The sequence below is a fragment of the Geotrypetes seraphini genome, chromosome 8, assembly GCF_902459505.1.
Source record: "Geotrypetes seraphini chromosome 8, aGeoSer1.1, whole genome shotgun sequence".
Lineage (NCBI taxonomy): Eukaryota > Metazoa > Chordata > Amphibia > Gymnophiona > Dermophiidae > Geotrypetes > Geotrypetes seraphini.
The window spans coordinates 64158595-64172851 of record NC_047091.1 but is presented as its reverse complement, the minus strand read 5'-3'; positions in this window follow the sequence as shown (position 1 = coordinate 64172851).

Here is a 14257-nt window from a genome sequence, read left to right as displayed (position 1 = left end):
AATCAGGCCTAATTAAACTGTATTTTGAATGCTGTTTATACAGTATGTGCCAAATCTATACAACCTACTACATCTAAACTAACAGTTTCATTTACAGCCTCTGACCCAATAACCTACTCATATTCAACACAACCAACTTTAACTTTACCAGCTGGTCATCCCATCCAAACCATCTTCTCCTTCAGATTCCACCACATGTTCTATCTTCTGGTACAGGCCCATCCCTGAGTATGCCAACCCCTTCAAACTCTTATATACAGTGTCAATTTTACACTTAAAATACTCCAACTGAAATTCTGTTCAAAAACACAGGATTCTGTACATTAAGTGACCAAACTGCTTGCATAAGGATGTCAATCACATCTTTCATCTTCTCCTTTACTGGTGGAGTATAGTGCCCTCAGTTTTTCTTTCTGCAAGTGAATTGAAAAGTTTGTTCTGATCTGCTCTTTTGGTTTTTAGATATTTTTCTTCCATTTTGGGAGGCTTTGGTCCCTGGGAGAGGGTGCAGACTCTTCAGAGGCGGGCTGCAGTTCGCAGGGCAACCCCAGGTGGACCTGTTGAGCCAGAGTGTTCTCAGACAATGCCACTGTGGTAGCTTATGTGAACGGTTCATAGACAACTCGGCGAAAGACAAAGGTGCGCACCAACAATTGAGCGCAAGATGGAGGCGCACGCCGAAGAAAATTACAGTTTTTAGGGGCTCCGACGGGGGGTTATGTTGGGGAGCCCCCCCCAGTTTACTTAATAGATATCGCGCCGGCATTGGGGGGGGTTTGGGGGGTTGTAACCCTCCACATTTTACTGTAAACTTAACTTTTTCCCTAAAAACAGGGAAAAAGTGAAGTTTTCAGTAAAATGTGAAGGGTTACAACCCCCCACACCCCCCACAACGCGGCGTGATCTCTATTAAGTAAAGTGGGGGGTTCCCCCCCACGCCCCCCCCCCCCGTCGGATCCGTAAAAACAGTAATTTTCTTCGGCGCGCACCTCCGCGCTGCGCTCAATTGTCTGCGCGCGCCTTTGTCCTGGCGCGCTTTTGACCTGACACCTATGTGAACAGACAGGGAGGCACCAGAAGTGCTCCATTACGTCTGGAAACCCAGATGTTCTCAAGTAGGCGGAAGCTCATCTTCAGGCATTCTCTACAGCCCACATAGTGGAAGTGGAAAATATACAGGCCGACTTTCTCAGCCAGCAAATTCTAGACCTAGGGGAGTGGTCACTGTCCCAAAAAGTGTTCAGCCTCCTTGTTCGGCATTGGGGGAAGACCCTGAGATAGACTTGATAACTTCAGCCAAGAACGCAAAGGTGAATTGCTTCTACAGCCGAAAAGACAAACTGAGAAGCGCAGGGTTGGATATGTTGGTTCAACCCTGGCCGGAAGAGAGGCTTCTATATGTTTTTCCATCATGGCCCATGGTGGGCCGGGTCATCCACAGAATTGCGAATTATCCGAGACTTGCAACAAAGATCAGGTAGAACCTTTTGAGTTACCAATTCTTGTGATCCTAGCATGTCTGCAGGGCAGGCTAGAAAAAGGCCTAGTAGTGGTGAGGTGCCAATTCTTGTGATCCTAGCATTTCTGCAGGCCAGACTAAAAAAAAGGTGGTGTCTCTCAAAGTTCAGGTGGCAGGCCTCTTGCACTTCTGAGCTTGAGGGGTAAGTTATCGCTGGCATCTCATCTGGAAGTCATCTGATTTTTGAAACGGGCACTCAAGTTGCAGCCTCTGTTGTGCCAGCCTTTTCCAGCTTGGAAACTTAATATTGTTTTGAAGGTCCTTTCTAATCTTCCGTATGAGCCTCTTCAAGAGATGTCCTTTCTGGATCTCATGATGAAAACAGTATATCTGGTGGCAGTAGTCTCAGCAAGACGAATTGCAAGCTCTTCAAGCATAGAGCCCTTCCTTAGGATTACAGAGGCTGGATTTTCCCTATGCACGGTATCTTCCTTTCTACTGAAGGTTGTATTGGGCTTTCACATCAACCAAGAGGTTCTTTTGCCCTCTTTTCATCCTATGGGTTTGACTAAGCAAGATAAGATATTGCAAAGGCTAGATGTAAAAATAGTTTTACTCCATTACATGAAAGGACCAATGATTCTTGGCTTTCCGACCATCTTTTTGTTTTAACCAGTCAGTCAAGATGAGGCAGACCAGCATCCAAGGCTTTTATTGCCAGATTGATTCGCATTGCAATTTTGTTGATCTATATTAGCTGTGATAAACAGCCACCTATTTTTCTCAAAGCTCAATCAATTAGAAGTGTGGCATCTTCATGGGTGGAGTTCGGGCAGTTCCACCTGTGGAGATCTGTAGAGCAGCTACTTAGTCTACTCTCCATACCTTTACAAGGTTCTACAGAGTGGATGTGGCAGATTGAAAAGGTGCCACTTTTGCATCCTCAGTTTTGTGGGCAGGCTCATCAGTTCCACCCTAGACATCTGATACTGCTTTGGTATGTCACCTAACATACAGACCCCTGTATTTATGTAAGAGATTGAAAGATTAGATTCTTACCTGAATAATCTTCTTTCTGTTAATACATACAGAACTGGTAGGTTCTGCAATTTGCCTGCTTTCAGCCTTGGACAACTCTATAGTCTGGAACTAGAGTTCTTCTCCTGTCAGTTGGATGAACGCAGGTGAATAAATTACTAATAAAGTACTGAGTTTGTTGAGCTTTGGAGCTCCTTATGTATTAGTGCTAGTTGCACACAGCAGGTTTGTTCATGGATACATCTGTGTTGCAAGTTCATGCTAGTTACTTTTCATGAGTTACAGAACAGAACAGAAATGTACAATAACTCTGAGGAAGTTCCCCGTGCCCCTTCCTCTCTCTTCTTCTGTTACAGTAGAGATTGATGGCTTTGGTACAAACTGAAGTGGGCACTATATTCCACTGATGAAGGAAGAGGAGCTGTTCATCTTCCCACTTCCCCTGTTCTCTTTCTCTGTGGATAACACTTTCATCCTCCCTGTTTTGTCTGCTCACAATCTCAGGGTCATCTTTGAGTCCTCTCTCCTTCACTGCCCAGATACAACATATTGCTAAAACCTGCCGCTTCTTCCTCTATATTACCAAAATCCGACCCTTCCTCTCTGAGCACACTACCAAAACCCTTGTCCATGCTCTCATCATCTCACACTTAGACTATTGCAACTCACTATTAGGCCTTCCGCTTAGACATCTCACTCCCCTCCAGAATTCAGGTATATGACTCATATTCCATGAGGGCTGCCATACTCATGTTACCCCTCTCCTAAAGTCACTTCACTGGCTTTCTATCTGTTTCCGAATACAATTCAAACTCCTCTTACTGACCTACAAATACACTCACTCGGCTGCCCCTCACTATCTCTCTTCACTTATCTCCCCCTATGTTCTCCCCCCACGAGCTCCACTCAGCTGATAAGTCCCTCCTATCTGTGCCCTTCTCTCCCTCTGCCAACTCCAGACTCTGTCCCTTCTACCTTGCTGCTCTGTATGCTTGGAGCAAGCTGCCCAAATCCCTATGGCAGGCTCCATCTCTGTCAGTGTTCAAGGCCCAATTAAAATCCCACTTCTTTGGGGCAGCCTTCAATATCTAACCCCTCTTAATTTGGGTTCTGCATCTTTAACCCTATATGTCTTGTCTGTCTGTCCTAGTTAGATTGTAAGCTCTTCTGAGTAGGGACTTGTCTATTAAATGTCAAAATGTGCAGTGCTGCGTACACCTTTCAGCGCTATATAAGTGATAAATAGGTGTAGCTGAAAGATGAACCCTTCTGCAAGCAGTTCATGAGCACAAATTGATTACCTAACGTACAAACTTATGTGTGTATTAACAGAAAGATTATCCAGGTAAGAACCTAATATTTCATTCAGGCTTGCAAACTCCACCTTTGAGTGAATCCCCATCAGGACTATAACAGCCTACCAGGATCAGATGGATAGAAAACCAGTTTCTCTGAACTTACTGCTCTCTTGGTTCATTAAAGCCCTAAGAACAGCAAGCCCCCAGTATGAACTCCAGTCCCATCCTGGGACCTCAGCATGGCACATGGTACTTGCTTTTTATCCCAGGACAAGCAGGCATGATATTCTCACATGTGGGTGACGTCATCTACGGAGCCCCAGCGCGGACAGCTTTTCAAGCAAACTTGCTAGAAGTTTCAAGTTTGCACACTGCACCACGCATGTGTCTGCTTCCTCGCCCACTAGAGGGCGCGTTCCACCTCGTGGTCCTCAGTTCATTTTTTTCCGCGGAGCCAGTAAGCCCTGTGGATTGTGAGCTCCTAATCTTTTTTGTGTCGCTGCTTCCTGACACCGCGTCTGATTTTTTCGGTCGCTGTGCTGTTTGATTTCTGTTCTTTTCCTTTTTAAAAAAAAAAAAATTTTTGTCTTCTCGTTGGGCTCCGGGGGCTCCCGGCAGCCGTGGCCGCGGGACGTCGATCGTTCCCGGCCAGTTTCGTCGTTGATGTCCCGTCCTGTAACGGGTTTCAAAAAGTGCAGCCGGTGCGAGAGGCTGCTCTCTATTACAGACCCCCACCGGTGGTGCATCGTTTGTCTGGGCCCGGAACACCCTACCACCTCGTGCGATCGCTGTTCCACGTTTCAACCCAGGGCTCTCCGTCGCAGGAGGGCCAGAATGGCGGAGTTGTTTAAGGCGGACCCCGTGGTAAAGGCCTCGACGTCGGCCTCGGCTTCGGCCCCGGCCTCGGCCTCGGCGTCCTCGGGGCCCTCGGCCTCTCCTCGCCCTTCGGCTTCCAAGTCGACCTCGGGAACGAAGGCTACCTCGGGTAAGTCCTCCTTTCCATCCCCTACAGGGTCTGCAAAGAAGCCGTCCTCTGCTTCGACCAAGGCGGGTGGGTCGTCCTCGGCCCCGCCTCGGGCCCCGCCCGTGCAAGCCCCGAGGGAACACTCGAGACCGAGGTCGCCCTCCAGGGAGCATGCCCCGGATTCGGACCTCCCGACCTTCGTCGGGATCCCGGCTTTCCAGGAGCTCCTCAGAGCGCTCATATCAACTGAGCTGTCGGGGGCCCTGGAACAGCTGCAACGGGCTTCGACCCCGGCGGCTGTTGCCTCGGCGGCCTCGGCCTCGGCGACCTCGGCCTCGGGTGCCGGGGCTCCCTCGACCTCGGAGACCGGGGCTCCTCGGTCTCGGCTGTCGAGGCTCCGCCCGCCTCGGCCTCGGTCTCGGCCTCGGTTTCGGTCTTACCATCGACCGCGGGGGATCAGCCGGAGCGTAGCGTGCGGCCCCGGGACAAGGTGCGTCGGGTCCGCCGCATTTCCTCCTCATCGTCCTCGAGGTCCTCCCGGGGGTCTTCGCCCTCGCCTCGGACTCGGTCGAGGCGCCGGCCGAGGAAGCCGAAGCGCTCACGGGGTTCGCCTCGAGGGCGCGGTCGGTCTTCCCCGATCGGGGGCGAGGCGTTGCGGGTGTCGGAGTTGCGCATTGACAATCCGAAGCTTCTCCGCTCCCCGGCGCGTCGGGTGTCCCGTTCTTCCTCGCCGAGGAAACGGGAGGGGGCCCTCGTCCCCCGGACCCCGGGGTCTTCGCCCCGGGCCTCGTCGAGGCGGACTCGTTCTCCTACCCCCTCGAGGCCTGTGGAGAGGACATCGTGGGGCTCGGGGTCAGGGAGAGATCCCTTGTATTATTCGCACGAGGCCTCTCCGGTTTCCTCGGCGAAAAAGTCGAGATCTCCTTCCCCACCTGCTAAACCGTCCTCATTCTCGGTTTTTGTGCAGGACATGGCCAAGGCCCTCGGGCTGGACCTTTCGGTCGGATCCCAGTATTCTAAGGAGTTCCTTGAGGAGCAGGACCTTCCAACTCCACCTCGGGAGGCTCCTCGGCTCCCATACAATAAGGTCCTCCTGCAGACTTGGTTAAAAAATTTGTCAAACCCTCTTACGGTCACGTCAGTCCCGTCCAAGATGGAGGGCAAATACAGGACGGTGCCGGCTAAGGGGTTCGACAAGGCGCAGCTCTCCCACCAGTCTTTGCTGGTGGAATCTGCCCTTAAAAAGTCTCAGCCTTCCCGGGTTTCTGCGGCGGTTCCACCTGGTAGGGAGGGCCGAACCCTGGACAAGTTTGGCCGTCGCCTTTATTCCAATTCCCTGATGGCCACCAGGGTGCTAAATTATGCATTCACTTTTTCCTCCTATCTTCGAGGTATGGTGAAGGACCTCCCTCAGTTTCGTGACTCCATACCGGACTCCCAGAAGGCAGGTTTTGATACATTCATGTCCAACCTGTCTCAACTGCGGTTGTACCTGTTTCACGCCTTGTACGACGCTTTTGAGCTGGTTTCGAGGGTGTCGGCCCTCGCGGTGGCCATGCGCCGTCTGGCCTGGCTTCGCACCCTCGACATGGACCCAAACCTGCAGGATCGCCTGGCAGATTTGCCTTGTGTGGGGTCCGAACTTTTTGACGAGTCATTAGAGGCGGCGACCAAGAGGTTGTCTGAGCAGGAGCGCTCGTTGGCCTCCTTGGTCCGGCCCAAGCCTAGACCCCCGCCGCAGAAGCCCTTCCGCCCTCCCCCGAGGCGGTACCCCCAAAAATCTACTCCCGCCTTTTCCAGACCGCCACCAAGACGCCAGGCTCAGAGGGGCAGAGGGGGACAAACGCAAGCTCCGGCGCAGGGCCCTTCCAAGCCCGCGCCTTCTTTTTGACGGGCTGAGCGGATGGGGCGGGTTCCCCTCCGCGACCGCTCAGAAATCCCTGCCTATAGGGGGGCGTCTTCGGTCCTTTTACCCAGCCTGGACCGAAATTACATCAGACGCCTGGGTGCTCCGGACCGTCTCCGAGGGCTACTCTCTCAATTTCTTGTCTGTGCCACAGGATATGCCCCCGGGACCTTCCACTTTCAATCGGAGCCAGCTTCCCATCTTGCTGGCCGAGGCCCGGGCCCTGTTGAAGCTTCGGGCGGTCGAACCAGTTCCCGCAGATCAGCGGGGGACCGGGTTTTACTCCCGCTACTTTCTGGTCCCGAAAAAGACCGGGGACCTGCGCCCTATACTGGACCTCAGGAAGCTCAACAAATTCCTGGTCCGGGAGAAGTTTCGAATGCTGTCTCTCCCGGTTCTATACCCTCTCTTGGAGGAAGGGGACTGGATGTGCTCCCTCGATCTGAAGGAGGCATATACTCATGTTCCCGTGCATCCTGCCTTCCGGAGGTTCTTGAGGTTCCAGGTGGGGGACTTGCACCTTCAGTACAGGGTCCTGCCTTTTGGCCTAGCTTCGTCCCCTCGAGTCTTTACGAAGTGCATGGTCGTGGTCGCGGCGGCCCTGAGAAATCGGGGCCTTCAGGTTTTCCCCTACCTGGACGATTGGCTGATCAAAAGCACGACCAGGGAGGGGGTTATCTCAGCGACCCGACAGTCTATCGCCTTCCTTCAACGACTGGGGTTCGAGGTGAATTTCCCCAAGTCGCAGTTGCAGCCGGCCCAGTCCCTTCAATTTATAGGCGCAGTGCTGGACACTGTGAGCCGACGTGCGTACCTCCCGCAGCCTCGCTTGGCGGCCTTGGTTCGGCTGGGGCGGTGGGTCTCGCAGCTGCAGGTGGTATCGGCCCAGCGCATGATGATGCTTCTGGGCCACATGGCATCGACGGTCCACGTCACCCCGTTTGCCAGACTGCACCTGAGAATCTCTCAGTGGACCCTGGCCTCCCAGTGGCGTCAGGATTGCGATCCGGTGTCCCGCCTCATTACGGTCACTCCTTCTTTGAAACGGTCGCTCCGTTGGTGGACCGATTGTTCCAATTTTTCCGGGGGGTTGCTGTTTCTGGCCCCTCCCTTTCGCAGGGTCCTGACCACGGACTCTTCGGAGTATGCGTGGGGGGCCCATCTAGACGGGCTGCGGACCCAGGGTCTGTGGTCGTCGGAGGACCGTCGATGTCACATCAATGTGCTGGAACTTCGAGCCATTTACATGGCGGTTCGTGCGTTCGACCACCTTCTTCGCGATCAGGTAGTCCTAGTTCGCACGGACAACCAGGTAGCGATGTACTATGTCAACAAGCAAGGTGGGACGGGCTCTTGGCCCCTCTGCAGGGAGGCGCTTCGCCTTTGGGAGTGGGCAATCTCCCGAAACATCTTCCTGCAGGCGGTATATATTCAGGGAGACCAAAACTGCTTGGCAGACAAGCTCAGTCGGCTTCTTCAACCGCACGAATGGTCTCTCCACTCCAGAGTCCTGCGCGAGGTCTTCGACCGCTGGGGGACTCCGCAGGTGGACCTGTTTGCCTCCTCGGAGACTCACAAACTGCCCCTATATTGTTCGAGGATGTATTCCCCGGACCGTCTGGAGGCGGATGCCTTCCTTCTGGACTGGGAGGGGAGGTTCCTGTATGCGTTTCCTCCTTTTCCCTTGATCATGAGAACGTTGGTACGTCTCAAGTCATCCACCGCCACGATGATTCTCATTGCGCCTCGGTGGCCTCGTCAGCATTGGTTCTCCCTGCTTCTTCAACTAAGTGTCAGGGAACCTCTGCTTCTGCCTGTGTTTCCCTCTCTGCTATCTCAGAGTCGGGGTTCGCTGTTGCATCCCAATCTGCAGTCCTTGCACCTGACTGCTTGGTTCCTTTCCCCTTCACTTCAATCCAGGTCTCTCAGTCAGTGAGGGAGGTTTTGGAAGCCTCACGCAAGGTCTCGACCAGGCTTTGTTATTCACAGAAGTGGACCAGATTTTCATCTTGGTGTTCCTCGCGACATCTGAATCCTGATTCTGTCCCGGTGGCTTCGGTTTTAGACTACTTGTTACATTTGTCTAAATCAGGCCTGAAGACGACATCTGTCCGGGTACATCTCAGTGCCATTTCAGCTTTTCACCGGCACTTAGATGGTCGTGCTCTTTCGCTTCACCCTATGGTGCAACGGTTCATGAAGGGGCTAATCAATGTTTGTCCCCCTCTGAAGCCTCCTCCTGTTGTTTGGGATTTGAATGTTGTCCTGGCTCAACTGATGAAACCTCCCTTTGAGCCTATGGACGTATCCCTTCTCAAATTCCTTACTTGGAAGGTGGTTTTTCTGATTGCTCTCACATCGGCTCGAAGGGTTAGTGAGTTGCAAGCTTTGGTTGCGGATCCACCTTTCACGGTGTTCCACCATGACAAGGTGGTCTTGCGCACGCATCCGAAATTTTTGCCAAAGATTGTATCGGATTTCCACTTGAATCAGTCCGTTGTCCTTCCTGTGTTTTTTCCTAAGCCCCACTCCCATCCTGGCGAGACGGCGCTCCATTCTCTTGACTGTAAGAGGGCGTTGGCATTTTATCTCCAACGTACCAAGTCTCATCGGAAGGTTCCTCAATTGTTTTTGTCCTTTGATCCTAATCGTCTAGGACATCCGGTTTCCAAACGCACCTTGTCCAACTGGTTGGCTGCTTGCATTTCTTTTTGCTACGCTCAGGCTGGTCTCCCGCTCTCGGGGCGTGTCACGGGGCATAAGGTCCGAGCGATGGCAGCTTCGGTTGCTTTCCTCCGATCTACTCCCATGGAGGACATTTGTAAAGCTGCCACTTGGTCTTCGGTTCATACGTTCACCTCCCACTATTGCCTGGACACTTTGTCCAGAAGCGATGGCCGGTTTGGCCAGTCGGTGTTACGTAATCTGTTTTCATAAATTGCCATCCTCCCACCTGCCCTTTTTTTGGTTGGCTTGGAGGTCACCCACATGTGAGAATATCATGCCTGCTTGTCCTGGGATAAAGCACAGTTACTTACCGTAACAGGTGTTATCCAGGGACAGCAGGCATATATTCTCACAACCCACCCGCCTCCCCGGGGATGGCTTCTTTGCTAGTGATGGAACTGAGGACCACGAGGTGGAACGCGCCCTCTAGTGGGCGAGGAAGCAGACACATGCGTGGTGCAGTGTGCAAACTTGAAACTTCTAGCAAGTTTGCTTGAAAAGCTGTCCGCGCTGGGGCTCCGTAGATGACGTCACCCACATGTGAGAATATATGCCTGCTGTCCCTGGATAACACCTGTTACGGTAAGTAACTGTGCTTTATCCCAGGACAAGCAGGCATGATATTCTCACATGTGGGTGACGTCATCTACGGAGCCCCAGCGCGGACAGCTTTTCAAGCAAACTTGCTAGAAGTTTCAAGTTTGCACACTGCACCACGCATGTGTCTGCTTCCTCGCCCACTAGAGGGCGCGTTCCACCTCGTGGTCCTCAGTTCATTTTTTTCCGCGGAGCCAGTAAGCCCTGTGGATTGTGAGCTCCTAATCTTTTTTGTGTCGCTGCTTCCTGATACCGCGTCTGATTTTTTCGGTCGCTGTGCTGTTTGATTTCTGTTCTTTTCTGTTCTTTTCCTTTTAAAAAAAAAAAAAAAAAATTTTTGTCTTCTCGTTGGGCTCCGGGGGCTCCCGGCAGCCGTGGCTGCGGGACGTCGATCGTTCCCGGCCAGTTTCGTCGTTGATGTCCCGTCCTGTAACGGGTTTCAAAAAGTGCAGCCGGTGCGAGAGGCTGCTCTCTATTACAGACCCCCACCGGTGGTGCATCGTTTGTCTGGGCCCGGAACACCCTACCACCTCGTGCGATCGCTGTTCCACGTTTCAACCCAGGGCTCTCCGTCGCAGGAGGGCCAGAATGGCGGAGTTGTTTAAGGCGGACCCCGTGGTAAAGGCCTCGACGTCGGCCTCGGCTTCGGCCCCGGCCTCGACCTCGGCCTCGGCGTCCTCGGGGCCCTCGGCCTCTCCTCGCCCTTCGGCTTCCAAGTCGACCTCGGGAACGAAGGCTACCTCGGGTAAGTCCTCCTTTCCATCCCCTACAGGGTCTGCAAAGAAGCCGTCCTCTGCTTCGACCAAGGCGGGTGGGTCGTCCTCGGCCCCGCCTCGGGCCCCGCCCGTGCAAGCCCCGAGGGAACACTCGAGACCGAGGTCGCCCTCCAGGGAGCATGCCCCGGATTCGGACCTCCCGACCTTCGTCGGGATCCCGGCTTTCCAGGAGCTCCTCAGAGCGCTCATATCAACTGAGCTGTCGGGGGCCCTGGAACAGCTGCAACGGGCTTCGACCCCGGCGGCTGTTGCCTCGGCGGCCTCGGCCTCGGCGACCTCGGCCTCGGGTGCCGGGGCTCCCTCGACCTCGGAGACCGGGGCTCCTCCGACCTCGGTCTCGGCTGTCGAGGCTCCGCCCGCCTCGGCCTCGGTCTCGGCCTCGGTTTCGGTCTTACCATCGACCGCGGGGGATCAGCCGGAGCGTAGCGTGCGGCCCCGGGACAAGGTGCGTCGGGTCCGCCGCATTTCCTCCTCATCGTCCTCGAGGTCCTCCCGGGGGTCTTCGCCCTCGCCTCGGACTCGGTCGAGGCGCCGGCCGAGGAAGCCGAAGCGCTCACGGGGTTCGCCTCGAGGGCGCGGTCGGTCTTCCCCAGTAAGAGTTGCCTATCTCCAGTTCATCTAATGGAAAATACTCTTTTATTTCAAGTCCACTCAACAGCTTTTAGTCTTCTCAGATTTTTTGTTAATTTTTGTGGTTTATCTCCTGCTGCAGTGAACCCATGAACAGGTTCACTATGGCCTATTCCTGTACCAGAGATGTGATCTCCTGAAAGTTTTGCACTATTGCTACCACCATCTTTAGACCTCTTGCATAAGATATGGATGGACACCTTTGTATGCTTAGTGACATGTAGCCAGTATGTATCCTTTTTTTCATATTATTTTTCTATTCTACCTTTGTTGCGATTTGGTATAAATTTTATACAGTGGTATCATCATTGATGGTACTCGGCATGATCTGGGGAGACAAATTTAGTCTTTCCCCCTCAGAAATATGCAAAATTTTCATAAGTTTCCTACTGAATTTTCTTTTGTTCTCTCTGTTCACCCTATTAAGATTCTAAAATGTAAATCCATTCATTGTTGCTTACTCTCGGGTGCAAGCGGTATCTTTCCCAAGTCTGCAGGGTTAATAGTGATTTATAGACTTTTCCTGCAGGAACTTGTCTAAACCCCTTTTAAACACAACAATGCCAACTGCCAACACATTCCACAGCTTAGTTTTGTTTAGACTGCTTTCTTTGGTTTCATGAGAGTAACTCAAGAAGCAGTTGCAACAAGGCCATTATAGAGGCATATTCATTTTTCAGTTTTGTTCTCTTTTCCTTTCTGAATAATTCCTAACATTCTGTTATCTGTAGATTTAAGAGGGGGATTCATCAAGTAGTGTTAGGGCTTTACGTCATGATAATTGGTCCTTATCATGACTTAAACAGGTAGGGGCACCATTTTGAGGTTGGTGCTGGAATGGCCAGGAACAATTAGGCATCTCTCATGACTTATGCCCCCCCCCCCCCCCCCGGGACTACCAATGATCTGAGAGGCAGCTACTAGAGCAGGGGTAGGGAACTCCGGTCCTCGAGAGCCGTATTCCAGTCGGGTTTTCAGGATTTCCCCAATGAATATGCATGAGATCTATTTGCATGCACTGCTTTCAATGCATATTCATTAGGGAAATCCTGAAAACCCGACTGGAATACGGCTCTCAAATACTGGAGTTCCCTACCCCTGTACTAGAGGGAGGGCCTAATCGAGGAGTTGGGTCAGGGTGAGGAACTCAAGCCACAGGCCAGTAATATCAGGCTGTGGCTTTGCCTGATCCGATGTTCCTGGGCCACAGGAATAACACTGCTTTACGAGGTGGCTCACAAGCAGCATTATTCTTATAAGATGAGATACCACAAGTTGTTGATTCCCATGGAGCATCTTAATTAATCACCCCCTGTCACCTCACATCACTTATGTTGAAGCACTAGTTCCAGCCTTGAGCGTAGAGAGTTGCGCGGGGACAGAAATCCCACCCGTCCCCACCCGTCCCCGCCAAAATCCCACCCATCCCCACCCGTCCCCGTGAGGAATCCCTCCGTCCCCACCCGTCCCCGTGAGGAATCCCTCCGTCCCCACCCGTCCCCGCGAGGAATCCCCTCCGTCCCCACCCGTCCCCGCGAGGAATCCCCTCCGTCCCCACCCGTCCCCGCGAGGAATCCCCTCCGTCACCATCCTTCCCTATAAACTTCAGAAATAGTTATTTTATTTAATTATGCTACTGAATTAAAGGCTCTGGTAGAGACCCATTTACAAATAAGCAAAGAGACTATTAATTTGGAAATATTAATTGGGAAGAATACATACTTTGTAAATGGGTTTCTACCAGAACCTCTAATGTAAATATAAAATATAAATACTCAGCTGATGAGAACCCACAAACTGTCAGCTGAGGACTTCCTTTGCAGTTGGCCTGGGGTCCCTTTTGCCAAGCTTGGCAGGCAGCAGTAGCGTCCCTGAGTCACAGATGCTGGCACCTCAGTGGCTCATGGATGCTGCCAGCGACTGCTGCGCTTGGTGGAGGGGAGTTCTGACCATCTCTAGAGGAGGTCCTCTGCTGGCGGTGCTTGGGGATCCCCACCAGTCACAGCAAGGGCCAACAAGTACTTCAACACTGTAGAAATAAAACCAGAAATGCATTTCCTTTTCTTTTGAACACAAAACAAAGATATCTGCCATATACATTTCCCAAGGCAGATGACTCTATGCAATGTCACCTCGGTAACAAAATACAAAAATAGACAAATACACCCCCTCCCTTTTTACTAAACCACAATAGTAGGTTTTAGCACAGGGAGTTACGCTGAATGCCTCGCGCTGCTCTCAATGCTCATAGGCTCCCTGCGCTAAAAAACAATATTGCGGTTTAGTAAAAGGGAGCCATAGTGCAAAATATAGACAACAGATATAAATTCTCAAAACAGACACATTTTGATCACTAAATTGAAAATAAAATCATTTTTCCTACCTTTGCTGTTTGGTGATTTCATGAGTCTCTGGTTGCACTTTCTTCTTCTGACTGTGCATCCAATCTTTCTTCCTTTCTTTCAGCCTCCTGTATGTTTCCTCTCCTCCAGACCTCATTCTCTCCCCCAACTTTTTCTTTCTGTCTCCCTGTTCCCCCTTCTTTCTGTCTCTCTGTCTGCCCCCTTTCTTTCTTTCTCCGTGCCCTCCCCCAAAGCCACTCGGTTTGCTGCCACCGCCATCGGGGAATAGTCCCCAAGCCACCGCTGTCCCAAGCTTTCCCTGCAGAAGCGTCGCGCTGACCAGCATTCCGCTCCCTGACGTCAATTCTGACGTAGGAGAGGAAGTTCCGGGCCAACAAGGCATTTCTCCTCATTCCATCCAGCCTGAGCCCCATCTCTCCTTGATCCAGCATTTCCCTTCTGTGTCTGTCAGAATTACCATTCCACCTATTTTCCAGCATCACCCTTCTTTGTGTCCATC